Source organism: Patella vulgata, chromosome 2 (assembly GCF_932274485.2).
Source record: "Patella vulgata chromosome 2, xgPatVulg1.2, whole genome shotgun sequence".
Taxonomy (NCBI): domain Eukaryota; kingdom Metazoa; phylum Mollusca; class Gastropoda; family Patellidae; genus Patella; species Patella vulgata.
Window position 1 is genome coordinate 60,505,355 of NC_065880.2, and position 20,653 is coordinate 60,526,007.

Consider the following 20,653-nt stretch of genomic DNA (forward strand, 5'->3'; position numbering starts at 1 on the left):
TTCGAGGATTGTTCCACTTGCACTTACTGGAAGTTGGGGCCAGTTTTCCTTCCTTTCTTTTTGTAGCGATGTCCGAGATGGCATACAGTAGTGCGGCAATGTGGTTACATGACTCCCCCTCTCTGAAATATAGATGTATAAATATTACTAATAATTCACTCAATCTTAACTATGTGTAAAACCTTTGTCAGTTGGAATTCGAAATAAGAGTAGGCTTTAGGGTCGCTATCCGGCAAAATTTCCCTTTTACAGCACACTGCATGGCACATACCTGTCTTCATTTGCCCAGTATAGGAGCAGAACAGAACAGTGGGATGTAAACCCCATTTCATTTCACTGTGCTATGGCTAATTATGCATTCCTCAAGAATATCTACATTCGATATAATATTATAAGAGTAGACGGTAGTGCCGCTGTCTGGGAAAAATGTCCCTCATAGCACACTGTAGGACGTTAAAATCCATTATGATTTCATTTTCACTACAACTTAAAGAAAATTATTATGAAGTACTAGAAATGTAAACTTACCCAGCAGTACAGTTACACTCCGCCGAGTTTACACAGCCGGTCACATTGGACATCATAACCCACACATCATAATCTGGGCTGTCTTTTTTATTTGCAGTTGGTAATGAAGGCAAGACTTTTGCCTTGACATAACAATGACTGCTATTTTCGTTCACATTATTTACTTTAATGTTGTGTACATGGCCGTCTTCATAAAACACTTTAGACTTCATTTGCTTCTTGCTGTTCATTTTTAAAACCAAATAATTATATATTTCGTTGTGGGAAAAATCAGGAACAAAATTCAAGTCTTTGGTCCAGTTTTTTAAATCACGGGGATGTGGTAGCGTCTCCGAAAGTGGTGTTGTCAATTTAGACTGATCACGCGATATTTGTTGTTTTTTATCCTCCTCTCTAACTACATTCAAATCAACCAATCCAAGCTTGTTTGCTCCTTCTGCGCGACTTATTAACTCGCTTTTATTTCCGGAAACTGGCTGGCTTCGCTTACGGAGGAAATCTTTGAGCTGTGTAACAGTTAACTTGGTCAGATTCGCATCGATGCTTTCGTTGTTCGCCATTGTTTTGTTTTGTTTTAGCCGGCACAAACACCCCGGAAGTTAGGAGCTGATTACATGGCGCCCTCTACAAAGGGGAGACAACTCAATTACCGGAAAGGTCTATAACCATAAGATGTTGATTTCTGATTACCGCTGTAACCACCTGTACTATAACCATAAGAAGTTGATTTACTTGCTTTTTTTTTTATTTTCCTCTATGTAACTTGTTTACACTGACAGCTGGTGACGTTGTCCCTTTAAGTTCCATTGAAAGAGAGAGAGAGAGAGAAATGGGGTATAACGTCCACTCGACACAAACTAGGTCATTTTGGGACTAACATATGGTTTAATTTTATTTCAATAATTCGCTTGCGCGTAGGGGTCTTTAGCAGTGGGAGGAAACCGCAGGACCCGGAGAAAACCCACGAGGTCTGACAGGCAACCCTACTCCTTGTCACGTACAACCGGGGATTCGAAACCACGCCAGTTGACTCAATGACAGGATTTATGATACAGCACGTATGTGTTAACCATTCGGCTATCCAACCCCCCAAGTTCCATTGAATCCTTCTCAGCTAATTCCATAGCCTGTGCAGTATCTGTTGCCATTCTCAACGTTAGGCCTACTGTCGTCAACAATCTCTTCTGTATAACTTCGTTTTTCAAGCCACACACTAGCCTATCACGAAGAGCTTGATTTAAAAAATCTCCAAAATCACAATGAGTTGACAATTTTCTCAAAGCTACCATATAGTCAGCTACTGATTCGCCATCATTTTGGTCTCGACGATGAAATTTATATTGTTCTGCAATAACTAACGGTGTTGGTGTGAAGTGTCTCTTCAACGGGGACCACGTGGCTAAGTGGGTAAGGCGCTGGCTCGCAAGCCTGGAGGTCGGGTGTTCGATCCCTGCATTGGCCGAGAAAGTTCATCCAGATTTTCCGGCGTGGTTCCCCCTCGTCAGTGATGCAGGACAGAGGGCCTGACAATGAGACGATGAGACGAAAAACCGAGGTCCCGTGTATACATTGGAATGCACGTAAAAGATCCCTTGGCAGTTGGAATTCGATATAAGAGTAGGCGATAGTGCCGCTGCCCGGGCAAAATCTCCCCCATACCACACTGTATGGCGTATGCCCGTCTTCATTAGCCCAGGTTAGGAGCAGAACAGTAGGACGTTAAACCCCATTTCATTTCATTTCATTTTGTCTCTTCAACGTATCAATCAAAACATCGTAAGTATGTGTACTGGGCAGAACCAGGAATAATAAATTTTTCAACAAACCATATGTCTGTGGACCAACCACTGTCAAAAATATTGGCACCTTTGTCGCCTAATGTGGTATATCTGGCCCTAAATACCACATAATAAAGATGGTGTTTCAATGATGGCGGCTTTATTGCATCTGGATGTTCAAAGCAGACGTGTAACTAATGACAATAATGTAGACATGCGCGTGATGCAACACATTGTAAATCGGGACCATACGTGATGCACAACATATATTACAGTTCTAATGGTGTTTGTATTTAAGTGAAATCATGTTAAATCTTTATGCATGTATCCACATTTTTCACTAACAATATTAATTAAATTTAATCTTCTTTCAGGGTGTTGTATATCTAAAAACCTGATAATTTTAAAAATCATTGTCAATACTTCAAAACAAATTATCCATTAAGCATTGTGTTTTATTTTCAGGTAGATGGTCTATGTCATATTGGATGTTGTCATTAGTATTACCTTTATCAACCTTGATCACTCACAATAATTACATTACTGTAATTTAGTTAGGTTTCCTTCGAGGTAATTAGAAGGGTGTCTCTGGTTGGTCAACATTAACCACATATTGTTGTTTACATGGATATATTGTCTTGTTATATTTCATATTTTATCATTGCGTGATAATGATTAGAAAAGCCTAGTTGAAACATCACTCAGTAATAACACTGAGAACTACTAAGTGGTCAATCTGTGCACAGCCCTTATAGAAAATTATGTCTTGGGCGTTATCTCTACGTCTATCGAAAGAAAATTAATTTTCCGACTATTACTCGGTATTACCGCGTTAAAACTGTAAATAAGGTGTGTAAATTAACGAGGGTGAAAAACTGTCTGAGAGGTGAGTTAATTAACGCTGTGGGACGGTGCGTTTTCAGTAGAGGTGTGTTAATTAACCGACCGGTAAAAAATGAATGTCAATGTTGTGTTTTGTTTAATTGGCGTGTTTTCTTGCTAGTTGTGATAACTGCACAAAAGGAGTACAATCAAGGATCAACAGGCTTTATCTGACACGTACGTGTTAAATCAAAATTTGGGAAGTAAAACTGTTTTACCGTGTGATTTATTATTCGACCGTGTGTTTTACGTGGGTCTTTGTATAATTAAAGACAGGTCTTTAGATAGGCGTGTGTGCTCGCTATGATCTACGTTTAACCCTTTTGTATTGCGTACTATAAGTTGCATTTAATGAAATAAAAATATGGACCTTAATCTATCGTATACGGAAAGGCGAATATAATGTTGTCATTTATAAATACCGACCAGTCAGCGCCCAATTTGAATATCCACGGGAATATAGAGTAAATCCAGCCACAACAATGGAACTATATTTCTGCTTTATTATTAAAAGAAGCGCACTCACCGTTTGACATTTATTAAATTTATAAAAACGTGCCATGATGCGTAAATTGTGCATCTTACCTTCAATAGCAATATCCATAAAACAGAAATCTCCATATTGATAAATAATAATATGATAGTCGGATATCACAGATATCAAATATAAATCACATTAATTAGATGAACAGCCTAACGCAGTTTTGAAATGAAATGAAATGAAATGGGGTTTAACGTCCTACTGTTCTGCTCCGAACTGGGCTAATGAAGACGGGCATACTCCATACAGTGTGCTCTGAGGGAAATTTTGCCCGGACAGCGGCACTACGGCCTATTCTTATATCAAATACCAACTGCTAAGGGATCTTTTACGTGCACGCCAATGTGTACACGGGACCTCAGGTTTTCTTCCCATCCGAACGACTATAACGAGCTATATGTTCTTTCAGAAAGTATTCAAATATTATAAATTATTTGCTAGCTATTATAAAAACGTACAATACACAAACATGTTAGGCGATATGATCAACACTTCCCGAAGAGCTACCAATATATCAGAATTTTCAACAAAAAAATTGACAAATTTTATAATTTAATATCAGTATCTTCTCAAATAAAGCAACCGAACAGTTTTCCAATACGTGAAAATAAGGTCATGCACGCCTTTACATGTATAAATAGAATTGATAGCTGTTCTTGTCAGATCCTCCGTCCTGCATCACTGACAGTGGAATCACGCAGGGATATCTGGCTGAACTTTCTCGGCCAATGCAGGGATCGAAAAGCCAACCTCCAGGCTAGCGAGCCAGGGTCTTACCTACTTAGCCACCGTGACCCCCAACGAACGCAGCTTTGAAACAAACAGCATTGTAATTTTATATTTGATTAAACTTCACATTTCATTTAGACCTCAGACAATTACGTTTCCAACTGGTACGGAGAAGTAATTCAAATTTATTATTATCATCGGAGAGATGTTTTGCAAATAAAGGGGACAAAGTAATATTAATATTATTAATCGAAATTTTGTTACTATATATTATATATTAATCGAAATTTTGTTACTATATATTATTATATAGTGCGCGCCCTTCCATGTAACTTACTTAGCGACACTTTACAAAGTGACAATTTAATCTTAAAAAAATCAAGATTATGGACATGTAGCGTCGGTTAAAAGCCCGTTTAAATAACTGTGTTTAAAATAGTTTTTTTAAAAGAATATAGATATGTACAACATCTTAAACTAAATGGTAGATTATTCCATAAAACAGATACGCCTGTATCAAGAGATAGTTTGTTACTGGTTGCAGTAAATTTTACTATACACGTTTGTATGTATTCTATTTACATGCCATAAAAAATTTTAACCATAATTAAATTACCTTATTTTTCAGTTTGCACGATTTTTTAAGTTAGCGAAAACAGTCAATTAATAAATCTATAAACAAAATTAACAACCAATTAACATCGTTCAGTAATTATAAGTTTATGGAACTTTAAAATCTTCGCTGAATCCACTGGATTTCATTTCGGCGCCAACGGCTCGGCCTCCAATGCATACCATCAATCAAAGGTCAATATGTGAACTTGCGCGTTTAATCAAATGAAACTGTCTAAAATGATTATAAAAAAAACCTGATAATGCTTTCTGATGTGGCTGGGTTATTTCAGGTGCCCGTCGTAAGAATAAGAAGACAGTATATTTACATATGGCAAATTTGACTTATTCACTATATATACCCGGGGATATTCAAATTGGGCTCACCTGTTCGATATTTATAAATGACGACATTGCATTTCGTGCGATAGATTATGGTCAATATTTTTATTTTATTAAATGAAACTTTATCTATAAGTAGCGTGACTATATGGTACGCAGTATAAACGCCAGGTATAGTCGAAAGAAAAGAAGACAAGTTGTAAGACTTTGGTCCTTAAGACAATATTGGGTCTTTGAAAAATTGTTGGTTAACTCTTTCTATAGAGTCAAATCCCACGTACTAATAAAAGCGAACATGTTTATATGTAAAAAAAAAAGTAATATTTTGGTAAAATCCTAACCATTGTCAAAATATCCATCAAATTCTATCTGTTTATGACATATGGTTGGTAGACCAAATAGGGTAATGCCCCCCCCCCCCCCTAGTCTTGGGAAATGGGGAGGTTTATTCCATATTTGGGGTGGAAATTAAAGTCAAGGTCAGTCTAGGACGTGCAGAAATTATGGGGTTATAAAAGAGATTGTTGAGTGAGACTGATCAGAGCTCACCCAGGTATTCCAAGCAGCTAAAATTTATTGAGAACGAGGGACCTTTGAAGCCAATCCAGCTTAATAATAAAGTTGAAGAAACCATTTAACCTGTAGTTTTATATATTAGGATCACGAAGAAAACACAACAAGGAAGCGAATCTACAAGGTCTGGAAAAATGATTACGTGTCATATCGGGCGTATGTGCTTCTTTGATATGTTAGATCACGGGACAATTCTGTAATTGCATAAAAGCGGCTATAATAAATTACAAGTTCTGGAATGAGGATCATTGGATTGTATGCGATATAAATTTAGTGAAAAGCTAAAGTAATTTTAGTTTAAATATATCATTTGTGTGGAAATTACCACTGTTCGGTTGGTTGTGCCGTATTATTTATCAATATGGAGATTTCTGTTTTATGGATATTGCTATTGAAGGTAAGATGCACAATTTACGCATCATGGCACGTTTTTATAAATTTAATAAATGTCAAACGGTGAGTGCGCGTCTTTTAATAATAAAGTAGAAATATAGTTCGATAGTTCGGTTGTTGTTGCTGGATTTACTCTTTATATTCCCGTGGATATTCAAATTGGGCGCTGACTTGTCGGTATTTATAAATGACAACATTATATTCGCCTATCCGTATACGATAGATTAAGGTCCATATTTTTATTTCATTAAATGCAACTTATAATACGCAATACAAAAGGGTTAAACGTAGATCATAGCGAGCACACATGCCTATCTAAAGACCTGTCTTTAATTATACAAAGACCTACGTAAAACACACGGTTGAATGATAAATCGCATGGTAAAACAGTTTTACTTCCCAAATTTTGATTTAACACGTATGTGTCAGATAAAGCCTGTTGATCCTTGATTGTACTCCTTTTGGTGCAGTTATCACAACTAGCAAGAAAACACGCCAATTAAACAATACACAACATTGACATTCATTTTTTACCGGTCGGTTAATTAACACACCTCTACTGAAAACGCACCGTCGCACAGTTTTTCACCCCTAGCGTTAATTAACTCACCTCTCGGACAGTTTTTCACCCTCGTTAATTAACACACCTTATTTACAGTTTAAACGCGGTAATACCGAGTAATAGTCGGAAAATTAATTTTCTTTCGATAGACGTAGAGATAACGCCCAAGACATAATTTTCTATAAGGGCTGTGCACAGATTGGCCACTTAGTAGTTCTCAGTGTAAGTAGTAACTGTATTCCATAGAATTGTGACCAGTATATTCCAGTTCAATTACTAAATTCCATTGAAACAATTTACTTGATATCATGGCAGAATCTTACGAAAATCAGTTTAAAGCAGAGCTTTACAAGAAATATGAAGTTTGCAAGAGAATTTTAATTCCAAAGGAGGCTTATTTCACAATGAGAGAGGATATTAAAGCAGCAGCAGGAGTTGTTGGAACAAAGAACAGACATGGATACTATACCTACTATCAAAGTAAGTACGACAAAGTTGTTTACAAGACAATTTATTTCCTTAATTTTCAAAATTTACAAATTTGACCTAAATATTCGAACAGCTGATTTAAAAAATCTCCAAAATCACAATGAGTTGACAATTTTCTCAAAGCTACCATATAGTCAGCTACTGATTCGCCATCATTTTGGTCTCGACGATGAAATTTATATTGTTCTGCAATAACGAACGGTGTTGGTATGAAGTGTCTCTTCAACGGGGACCACGTGGCTAAGTGGGTAAGGCGCTGGCTCGCAAGCCTGGAGGTCGGGTGTTCGATCCCTGCATTGGCCGAGAAAGTTCATGCCGATTTTTTCGGCGTGGTTCCCCCTCGTCAGTGATGCAGGACAGAGGGCCTGAGAAGGACAGCTGTCTAGTCTTTCGGATGAGACGAAAAACCGAGGTCCTGTGTATACATTGGAATGCACGTAAAAGATCCCTTGGCAGTTGGAATTCGATATAAGAGTAGGCGATAGTGCCGCTGCCCGGGCAAATCTTCCCTCATAGCACACTGTATGGCGAATGCCCGTCTTCATTAGCCCAGGTTAGGAGCAGAACAGTAGGACGTTACACCCCATTTCATTTCATTTTGTCTCTTCAACGTATCAATCAAAACATCGTAAGTATGTGTACTGGGCAGAACCGGGAATAATAAATTTTTCAACAAACCATATGTCTGTGGACCAACCACTGTCAAAAATATTGGCACCTTCGTCGCCAAATGTGGTATATCTAGCCCTAAATACCACATAATAAAGATGATGGCGGCTTTATTGCATCTGGATGTTCAAAGCAGACGTGTAACTAATGACAATAATGTAGACATGCGCGTGATGCAACACACTGTAAATCAGGACCATACGTGATAAAATTGTCCACTGAAAGAAATCGTTAGCATGTGTTCTGAATACAAAAATATGTACACCTCGCGATATATTCATATCTAATTCCTGTACGGTATTCAAATTTATGTCAATAATATTCCTAAAAAATTATGTGTTTTTGTAACACAATAGAATGAAAGCGACTGATCCATACCCGCTTCAAATCCATGTCAGTAATATTCCTCCAAAATTACATTTCTTCATTTATACGTCCGTAAATGAAAGAATAGTTAGTGATGTCGAAATATTGTTTGTTTATACGTCAGAAAATGAAAGCATAGTTCGTGATGTCGAAACATTGTTTGTCTTCTTTATAAAACAGTATTTTAAATTACATAGGCGTAGGATCGATACCTATATGGAATACAGGTAGGTATATGGTCTCCATGTTATTATTTTCCCACGTGACTCGCCAAAAAGAACAATTCTGTTAGCGATGTAGAAAGCAATGAGAACTCATGTGCAAGTTCCATTTTAGAAGCTTTTTGTTAATTGGAGAAAAATTAAATTGGTGTGTATTAGCTTCGATTAGAGAAAATAAAGTGGGATAGTTTACAGTTTATTTATCTATATCATTATTGTATCGGCCAAAAAGTTTTGCTGACAACATCTGTTATCGGCACATTACTAACTGATGATATTTGGGCTTCATCTTCTCTCCCACTAAAAGAATGTAATAATTTTGTTTCAACATTAAATCAACAACATCCAAGATAAAATTTAATATATTACAATGCAAAAATACTCCATAAAACAAATTGAGGTACATGAATAGAATATATTCAGTAACACTATTTGGATTCATCTACTATTGATATTGAACAATAATTGGTATATGAACATTTTTTTGAAAAGTTCAATTATACAACAACAAATAAAACTGATATTGTTACATTGAATTAACTTACAGATGATTGTTGAAATAAAATGCTACTTTGCAGATCAACACCACAGGCAATTAAACATGCAGTCATATCGAATATATTTTCCCTGCAAAAAACAAAGATAGGTTGCCAGGCAATGAAACATACGCCCACAGCAGCTATATCGTCCTGGCAGGCAACAAGAGTTGTCGCATATTTTTACTTTTTTCGGTAATGAAACATTTATAATAGATTAAAATCTGATTAACAACTCATTAATTATCAGAAAACCATTAGAATTTATTTGTTTTTTATAAAGTTCTGCCCCATGCTAACGTTTAGTATACGAAATTTTTAACATCATGGCTTTAGCTGTTCAAGTCAAAAAGATTCATTGAAAATCAATATACTTGTTTGTCTCAAGACCTTAAACTCTGTGTATCAATCGGATGATAACTTTGGCCTCTAGAGCGTCACAAGATTTTTCAAAGTGATCAAGGGCCATAACTCTGGCAGTAATTATAGGAAATCACTGAAAATCAATAGGCTTCTTCGTTTCATGACCTTAAACACTGTGTATAAATTCAAAGTCAATAGGGTTTTTTGTCTCATGACCTTAAACACTGTGTATAAATTTAAAGTCAATCGGATATTAAAGGAGTACTCCATTATTCATGGAAATATTTATTAAAGCAAGTATTTGATTCATACAAATAAGCCCCGCAATTCCCGTCAAGAAACTGTTTTTATTTTTTTTTTAATTGGCATTATAAAACAATTTGTAAGAGCCATGGGCGCCGCCATATTGCCAAATAGAACTCTTCTTTTGAAAACCAGGAATATCACGCGATGGAATTATGACGTCACTCGCGAACAAAGTAAAGCCGTATCCAGCATTGTTTGTAATGGCTGCTCGGAACTCCGCTATGATAGCACCTTACCAATTTGAGCCAGAATATTCTCCGGGTGAAATGCGAACGGATTCGGATACCGATACATCGGAGGACGAAGTTATTGATAATAATACTCGAGTAGGAAATACAGACTGGTGTCTGTGCACTAATTGTTCTTCGATGCCATTGTCAGACGAATGTGTGTGCTGCAAGGAAACCAACGCTATTTCTCACCGACTCGCCCATACAACCTTGTGTGTAATAGAAAATGAGGATTTTCGTACAGTTTGCTTAAATGCCGAAGTCCTTCAAGTTTCGGCTATTGCTAGGGCTGATGTGCGAGGAAACAAAGCCCAGCCGATTCCAAATGAGTAAGTTTTAACTTTCAGTTTATAGTTACCGAGTTACAGTTCGGCGACATTATCTCACATTACTATAAATAGATACTTTGGCTGCTGTTCTATCATTTCATTGGACAATATGTACGGGAAACACTCTTTAGCCAATCAAAGAACACGTTATAAATAAACAAATTGGAAGTAGATCAGCTTGGAAACCAGTGGTTGGTTGTTTTTCTTTTGTAAATAAATATGATTCATCTACAACAAACTCTCATAAAGGTACGTTATTGCATACAAACGAGATTATCAGAACAATACTAATAAAATACAAACAAAATGTGTTGATAGACCTCATTTGACACAAGTGACACCAAATGAGGTGTGAAAAAAAAAAACAATTTACATTACAATACAAGTATACAGAATACTAAAAATGTATTAAAGTTGTATCTTCAATTCAAACTTATTCATAAAACTTATTCATACATATACTATTCAAAAAAAGTAGGGGATATTTGATTTTTAAGTGTTATTAAAGTCACCTAATGAAACTGACGAAGAAACAAATGACAAAATGAAATGAAGTTCACATTCATCGATTTATTCCAAATGATCGTTAGACTAAGTAAGGCACAGACTGACCATTATAAGGGTAAAATGATACCCGGGGTCAAACAGCAAAGTTACCACAGCATCACAACCAAGTCAGTAACGGGTAAATCCTCCTCTGTTTGCCAAACAAGCATTGATCCGACGTGGCATACTCCTAATGAGACGTCTAAGGTCATTTTGGTCCAGATTGTCCCATTCCTGTTGCAACGCAGCAGCAAGTTCTTGGACATTGGCAGGACGTTGTTGACGTTGACGTAACCTCTGTCCAAGCATGTCCCAGACATGCTCGATGGGGGAGAGGTCGGGACTCAGTGCTGGCCAAGGTAATGTGGTGATGTTCTGTTGTTGGAGGTAACCTGTAACGATCCTGGCCCTGTGACATCTTGCGTTGTCATCCTGGAAGATGAAACGGCGGCCATGACGTCGTGCGAACGGCACAACATGGACTGCCAAGATGTTGTCCCGGTAGTACTGGCCTGTAACACGCACTGCAACAACATGTAAAGCCGTTCTTCCAGCAACAGTGATGCCTCCCCACACCATAACAGAACCACCCCCAAATCGATCATGTCTGATGACGTTAACGTCTTGGAAGTGCTCGTTTCGACTACGCCACACCCTCCGACGTCTGTCCAAAAAATCAACAGTGAACCTTGACTCATCTGAAAACATCACATTGCTCCAGCGTCGATTATCCCAGTGTTGACGATCCCTACACCAACGACGTCTTGCCTGAATGTGATGATCTCTCAAACAAGGGATCACTCAAGAACGTCGGGCGCGAAGGTGACCCCTATGCAGTCGATTCCGAATCGTCTGGCCACTCACTCTCACACCAGTGTCTGTTTGAAGACGAGCGCTGATCTGATTTGCTGTGATGACACGATTTCTCAAGGCCAAGGTACGGATAAATCGATCCTGGGCTTGAGTTGTCGCCCTTGGTCGACCTGAGCGTGGTCTGTCCTGTACAGATTGTGTATCACGGTATCTGGACCATAGCCTGCTTATGACAGACTGAGAAACATTCATCGTCCGCGCCACAACCGCCTGTGTTGTGCCGATCTGTAGCATGCCAAGGGCACGTAACCTTTCATTTTGGGTAAGCCGACGCATATCAAAATTTGTTTTCTGGTCACTAAAACAATTAAACTGATGTTTCCACCCTGGAATTCAATGCCGCAATGACTGTAACATTCAAAGTCAGAGTCATGCAAATCTTGGGTTGGACCCCCATGATGATCCCAAGCATCACCTGCATTCCATGCGGTAGCTATTGGTGCGTTTGGGCGTCACATGTAACTGGAAATGTTTCTTCTGTTAGGTTCTATAGTGACTTTTTTCGTAGTCATTTGCATATTTTAGTATTATGCCCCCAAAATCAAATATCCCCTACTTTTTTTGAATAGTATATATGTATGTACATAACTATGACATAAGTGCATATTATAGATCTGATTACACAATGCAGAGCAGATAACAAAGACATCTTTCCTTTTCAAATAGTATTATTACCCTAGTTAAAATGTAACAACCCCTATTTTTTTTGTTTTTCTTTCAGCGTTTTATGACACCAAGCCTACAGACAGTTCATATATTGGATACATCAAAGATTGGGAAGACACATCAGAAAAGTAATACCATCCTGTGTTGTTGCTAAAATAAGGACAATATTCCCATCTTCAACTGGTCATTATACTGGTTTTAATTGGGCAGAATAAATTTCTAAAATTCACTATGTTACTACCATTTAAAAATAAAGTTTTTAGATAGCTGCCTTTATTGAAGATAACCGAGACTTGTTTTTTTTATCTTGTGAATATAGTGCTTGGCAATCAAGACTACACTATTTCTTGTCATAACAGCGCCCAGAATGCAGTAATTAGACAAATTTTCAATATATTCATTTTTAAACCATTAGCCGAGAATGGCCAACTCTTTATCTAAATCTTACATAATGCATCTTAATAAAAAAATGTCACATTTATGTCACTTACAAGTGGAGAATCCAAAGCACACCATTTGACTTAATAACAGACCTTATGATTTCATAATACAAATTAAATAGAATCATTAAATTACTTATAATAAACTTATATGTTCAACCACAAATAATCAACAAACAAACTTTATCTTTTATATAAACAAGAATGTCAGTATTTTGTGAACTATTCACAAAATAATTCTGATACGGCTGGTGACTCTTCTAAAATGGATTTAGACATGCGCGATCTGTGTTTCCTCACAGTTTCATCCTTAGGCGGCTTAGGCACAGAAGCAATGTTTTCTGGCACAACTGGTAAATTAAATATTGGTAATACAATTCCAGCAGTTCTCACCTCAACAGTTCTAGCCATCAAATCTCTCTTAAAATCATAGGTCTTTTTTTCAAAGATAGGCTTTGCCACCCAGACAGACATTCGTTTTGGGAACACTTGATTGTATTTGTAAGTGCCTTCATTGGGTCCGCTGGATGCTATTGCTTGATCCCTGCCAACCCCATTGTTATGGTCAAGAGCAGCAAGCTGGGTCCGAGCAACCATACCTTCAAATGAAAAGTGCTGTCGTTTTGGACATTATTTTAGCATCATCGAATGATAAACTTCAAGGTCTCCAGTGTGACATGCTAATGTAAGTTTTTCTAAAACTTTCAAAAATGATTTATCCAAAACAATGTCTTGTAATACTTGGAATGCTGCAGACCCACGTTTTAACCACATTTTTTGGGCTTCTTCATGTTTTGAAAGTTTTGGGTGTTCACACTGATGAAACTGTTCATTTGATGTCCACTCATGGATGTTAGAACAGTGTTTTAGAACAGAAATCCATTTTTCTTTCAAAAGAATGATATTACCGTCACATGTTGTGACACACCACCAAAAACGATTTCGGATCGACTGAATCCACGGTTTTAAGGGCTCATTTTGTTTGGACTTGGCTTTCTCAGATAATTTTTTTATTAATGATTTTGATACATGCCAGACATCATACTGATGGATAATATTCGGATAATCCTTTCGTAACATGCATCCGACCTGTATGTGCCTGTCTGTTGCCAATACATTAATATTCAAGCGTTCGTCCAGTGTTGTCAAACATTGCCTTAGACCTTCTTTCTCCATGTTTGTGGATTTCAGTTCAACTTGCCCAACATGTACAACACTGAAGTTAATTAACTTTCCACTACCACTATCAAGCAGGGAATAAGTGCAATATTTTGCACTGAATCCTGGACTGTCACATCTTCCATCCCCAGATACACACAGTACTCTGCCAACTAATTCATTCTCAACAGATAATCTTTCTTTTGTCCAAGCCTCGTTAATTATAGTAAATAAATCTGTTTGTATTTTATAATACGTCGAATGTCCAAAAAATTCTAGATTTAATAAATCGGCAAACTCTTCCATTTTAGCATAAGAGCACCCAGCATAGAGTAAAGCTGCAGCAATCAGTAAATTTCCAGCAGGCATTTTCCGGATGTATGGTTGTGAGTTCCAAGTACAACTATGTCCAAAAACACAAACACTTTTTACCTTTAATAATGAACCGCTAATACTTTTTGTTGTATTAATAATGTTACTACCACAAATTTGGCAAAATTTAAAAAGCTCACATAAAGAACTTTCAAAAACAATATATTTTCTATCTACATGTGGTTCTACTGTATTTAATTTACTTAAACAGATGTTAGGGTTTGCATCGTCACTGGAAAAACTACCATTACTTGAACAAAATGAACTATCTCCAACACCCTGACTAGGTTGGTAATCCGTGTCACGTGCATCAGATGATGATGATGATGAATCAGAAAGAAATTCTATAGGTACTTTCTTTTTTGGTGTACTGGTTTGTGGATTATGTGAATTATCAAGAGAGTGGGTTGATATTGAAGTAGAACAGTATGAATGACATTCTAATAAACTTTGCACATCAAGAAAATCTTCATCTCTGTATTGGGTTGAAGAATTACAATATTTCGGAAATGTTTGCGTACCCCTTGAAACAGTTCCTTTGAAGGTATTAGCTGGAAAAACATCCGGAAATAAAATGTAATCAGTTTGACAGCCCCTTTCTTCCGTTCTTTCATATGTATGTTCTGCTTCGAAAGTTGAAATATCTGATTCAGGATTGTCTTGTATTAGATTACCAGTACTGGTACTGATGTTGGACACATCACTTAATATTATGTTATGGATTTCCTGTAAAACAATAATAAACATATATCTAGCGATTTTAAAACAAGAGAAATGGGATTTACATGTAACTTCCACTCGACACAAACTATGTCATTTTGGGGCTAACACATGGTTCAATTTTATTTCAATAATTCACTTTCTCGTAGGGGTCTTAAGTGATGACAGGAAACCGGGGGACCCCGAGAAAACCAACGAATTGGACATGCGAACCTACTCCTTGCCACGCACATTCGTGGATTCAAAAACACATGCAACTTTCCATAGATCCCCTTTGTTAGACCTAGATGATTTTGGCGTCAGTAAACAAAATATCTGCATCATAATTTCGCTTACCGATTTTCTTTGTTTTGCATTCAGACGTTGTTCCGTGTGTAGTCTCCGTTTTGTTGGTAAACTCTTCATGCCATGATTGAAAACTGTTGGTAAGGCGTCATCTTTAATCTTACGAGGCCTCGTAATTTTTAAAAGTTCTGCCTGCAAATCTCGAAAGAAACAGCCCTCTTCAAAATGATCGGAACAAATACAAGAGTGTGCCGTGACTACGTAGTTTTTTCGTCTTAGATTAATCATCCATTTCTTCTGTATATCAACTGCTCGAGACTGGATTTTATAATAGCTAATGCCAGCCGTTCTTCTTGAATCATTATTACAACCAACAGCAGCACAAAGAACCATTTTTTTGTAAAATTCGCCGATCAGGTGCTAAAAACTTCTGTACTACAAGCACATGTAAACAAAGGCTGTTGTTCAACTGTGACGTCACAGCATAGCAATCATAACGCCATGGGAAAGAGCTAACTAGGGAAAGATAACTCGTTTATTTTTTATGTTTTTTATACTGTTTTACATCATAAAAAAAAAAATTCAATTTTTTAAACTTAAATTGACTCTTTTATTTGAAAATTATCATAAATCACGAAAAGTTTGTAAAGTGGAGTACTCCTTTAACTTTGGCCTCTAGAGCGTCCACAAGGTTTTTCAAAGTGATCAAGGGCCATAACTCTGGCAGTAATTATCTGAAATCGCTGAAAATCAATAGACTTCTTCATCTCATGACCTTAGACACTGTGTATAAATTTAAAGTCAATTGGATATTAACTAGCCTCTAGAGCGTCCACAAGATTTTTTGAAGTGATCAAGGGCCATAACTCTGGCAGTAATTATCGAAAATCATTGAAAATCAATAGGCTTATTCGTCTCATGACCTTAAACACTGTGTATAAATTTAAAGTCAATCGGATATTAACTTTAGCCTCTAGGGCGTCCACAAGATTTTTCAGAGAGATCAAGGGCCATAACTCTGGCAGTAATTATCGAAAATCATTGAAAATCAATAGGCTTCTTTGTCTCATGACCTTAAACACTGTATAAATTTAAAGTCAATCGGATATTAACTTTAGCTTCTAGAGCGTCCGCAAGATTTTTTGAAGTGATCAAGGGCCATAAAAAGGGAGTAATTATCGAAAATAGTTGAAAATCAATAGGCTTTCTTCAGTCCAATGAGCTTAAAGACTGTGTATAAATTTAAAGTCAATCGGATATTAACTTTGACCTCTAGAGCGTCCCCAAGATATTTTGAAGTGATCAAGGGCCATAACTCTGGCAGTAATTATCGGAAATCGCTGAAAATCAATAGGCTTCTTCGTCTCATGACCTTAAACACTGTGTATAAATTTAAAGTCCATCGGATATTAACTTTAGCCTGTAGAGCATCCACAAGATTTTTTGAAGTGATCAAGGGCCATAACTCTGGCAGTAATTATCGGAAATAGCTGAAAATCATTATGCTTCTTTGTCTCATGACCTTAAACACTGTGTATAAATTTAAAGTCAATCGGATATTAACTTTAGCCTATAGAGCGTCCAAAAGCAATTGTGGACGCGGGACAGACGGACGGACGGAGGGGGCGACAACAATATATGATCACATTTCCATGTGGGCGTATAAAAAGCAAATATTAATGTTTACAAATCTAATAGATCAAGATGAATGCTCCTACTAAAGCCGCAAAATATGTCTTGCTTAGTTCTTTTTTTATTTTGGTTTTGCATTTGCACCATTTTGATTTGAAAATGAGCTATTTACAATGCATTCAGGATTTTCATATCTTAAAATATTTCTTGACAACTTTCATGAACCTGTAGCATTAATCCATAGGAAGAAATTGTATGGGAAATTTAATTTGTAATATGCGCAGTTGCTGAGAAATAGGCAATTTTGCATGCGTCACTTTTCACGTTATTTAGCCCGTGAAAGAGTCAATTATCATTCGGTATTCAATTTTGTTTTACCATTTGATGCCTAATGCCAATTTGGACTAGGTCAAACCATTTTAACATGTCAAATGTCACCGGAAACGACGTAATTTGGACAAAAACTGTATTTTTAGCCTTCTAACCAGATATTTTATTCAAATATGAGTCTGATTTGTAATGTTTTTAAAATTATGATGTTTGATTCCAATCAACAAACAGATTGAACCAATATGATCATACAGATGCCACAAAATGATTGCTTACTTGTACGGTTACAGAGAAATAGACGATTTTCTACAAGTCACTTTTCAAGGTTTTGGGTCCATAAAAGTGGCAATTATTATTTGATTTTTATAAAATTTTCACCGTGTGATGCCTTATGCCATTTATGATTTCATAGAACTAATTTAACATTTTCATTATCCCCGAAAGTAATGTCATTTTGGCAAAAACTGTATTTTTAGCTTCCAAAACAACAAAATTTTTGAAGTGAGTTATATTTATTATTCGTTTTATCTTTATATTAAAATAAAACTAAATTAAACAAAAATACATTTTACAAATCTGATATGAAAACTGTCTGATGTTAATTTTAGTGTACAAATGTCGAAATAAGACAACAAATGAAGAAAAAGGAATTAAGGACACCGAATTAAGAAATAAGAATTAAGAACACTGAATAAAGAGCTGTTTGGTCTTCCATACATGGTAACAGATCTAAATGGAATTGATATGGCTGGATTTAGTTGATTCTGCGTCCATTTTATTTGATGTGTGCAATGCTTATGTGGAAACCTGTTGAATTGTTTCATTGGTATCAGAAGTGACATAAGTTCAAGGGTAATGTGGCACCGGCGAAACCCGTCATTACTGCTTCGCAGTTCTAGTGATGATTGTTTTTTTTTGGTAAAAACAATCGTCAAACACGTTGGCCGTTTTATTTTCCACTTGAGCATATCTCAGAAACTAACCGGAAAGTTGACATGGCTTAGAGATTAAATCTATTTCTAACATTCTGCGACAACGCGAAATGTCCGAATTCACCAAAGTTGTCGTTTTTTAAAAATATTGCCGTAATATTAACAATAATCATTGGATTTTAACATATGATGCATTTTTACATAGCCGTAAACAGGGGACATAGCTATGCTACTTTTGATTTTTTATTGTCTATGAATCATGGAAGATATTAGGCACCAAATTTTAAATTTGGACTAGGTCAAACCATTTTAACATGTACAATGTCACCGGAAGTGACGTCATTTGGGCAAAAACTGAATTTGTAGCCTTCAAAACCAATATTTTATTCAAATGAGTCGTATAAGTTATTTGTTGAAAAGTATATTTCATTTCAATCAACAAATAGAATGAACCAATACGATCATACAGATGCCACAAAATGGTTTCTAACTTATACGGTTGCAGAGAAATAGATGATTTTCTACAAGTCACTTTTCAAGGTTTTTGGTCTATAAAAGTGGCAAATATTATTCGATTTTTATAAAATTTTCACCGTGTGATGCCTTATGCCATTTATGATTTCATAGAATTAATTTAACATTTTCATTATCCCCGGAAGTAATGTCATTTTGGCAAAAACTGTATTTTTAGCTTCCAAAACAAATTTTTTTTGGAAGTGAGTTATATTTATTATTCGATTTTCAGAAATTAGGTTTTGTCTGATAGTGACAAATTTATTTGCTCAAACGAAAGGGCGTTTTATCTCTTCTAAATCATGTAATCATGAATGTGCCAGGGAATAAGTAATATATTGAAAGAGGGATAAAGAAATAAATACTCTCCGCTCATGCAATAAACGATAACACATATGACGTTAAACCCCATTTCATTCATTTATTAAGTGAGGGGAGGGATATTTAAGTCACTAAAAAAACGATCTCGATATATGTTTATATACAGCTGGAAAGTATGTTTATTGTTTGCTACAAAATGTAAATTATTTTCTTGCACATTTGAATTTACATACCTTGAAAAAAGAGCAACTTTGAAATGGCACTAGCAGGTATCAAATGAGGGAAGGGTGTGGAGGGGGGGGGGGTATTTAACGTCAAAATACGGGTCATAACACAAAATACAAGATATCTGGATGCATCCAATTAAAAAGGTCCGAATACATTTTCAAAATTGTAAAATATTTTCTGACATATTCATTTGTAGGTACCTTATTAAAGCAGATATAATTTTGATCACCTGAGGTGGGGGGAGGGGGGTATTTATAAGTCAAAATACGCGTCTTAATACAAACTTCCAGTTATTGAATAATGCTTCACCGGAAGGTATTTGCCTATCGCTCTTTGAATATACGAGTATTAGTTATTTTACTGGCACATTCATGATTACATGATTTAGAAGAGATCAAGCCCTCTTTCGTTTGTCCAAAGAAATATGTCGCTATCAGACAAAACCTAATTTCTGAAAATAGATTACTTTCAATTTATTTTATTTAATGCTAGATCTGATTAACCAATCTATATATAGAGAGAGACATAACACGTACGCAATTACACTGAAGTCGCTCGATTCTCCTTTGTTGTATGGTGACTTATTGTATGCCAGGTTGACTTCCGCTCATGTCATAATGTTCCGGTTCGATGAATTTCGAGAAATGTTTTTGGAGAAATGTTAGTGCAGAAATGTTTTTGGAAAAATGTTTTGCAAGATTTGTATTTGGAGATTTGTATTAATAAATTAGTTGTTCAAGATTTGTTTTTCGTTGTATGCTTATGTGGAAACTTGTTGAATGGTTTCATTGGTACCGGAAGTGACGTAAGTTAAAGAGTAATGTGGCACCGGCGAAACCCATTTTATTTTCCACTTGAGCATATCTCAGAAACTAACCAGAAAGTTGACATGGCTTAGAGATTAAATCTATTTCTAACATTCTGTGACAAATCGAAATGTCTGAATTCACTGAAGTTGTCGTTTTTTAAAAATATTGCCGTAATATTAACAATAATCATTGGATTTTAACATATGATGCATTTTTACATAGCTGTAAACAGGGGACATAGCTATGCTACTTTTGATTTTTTATTGTCTATGAATCATGGAAGATATTAGGCATCAAATTTTAAATTTGGACTAGGTCAAACCATTTTAACATGTACACCGGAAGTGACGTCATTTGGGCAAAAACTGAATTTGTAGCC

At 36.2% G+C, this 20,653-nt stretch overlaps 1 long non-coding RNA gene across 1 annotated transcript in view; it reads right to left on the reverse strand.

Annotated features, from left to right (window-relative positions):
• Nucleotides 1-8,840: 8,840 nt before the first annotated feature.
• Nucleotides 8,841-20,653, reverse strand: part of LOC126811323 (uncharacterized) — an 88,581-nt gene continuing 76,768 nt past the window's right edge. The window contains exons 2-3 of the long non-coding RNA XR_007675563.2: nucleotides 9,231-9,312; nucleotides 8,841-8,985 (exon numbers count right to left, since the gene is read on the reverse strand). This is a non-coding gene — a long non-coding RNA (uncharacterized LOC126811323). The remainder of the gene's footprint in view (nucleotides 8,986-9,230; nucleotides 9,313-20,653) is intronic.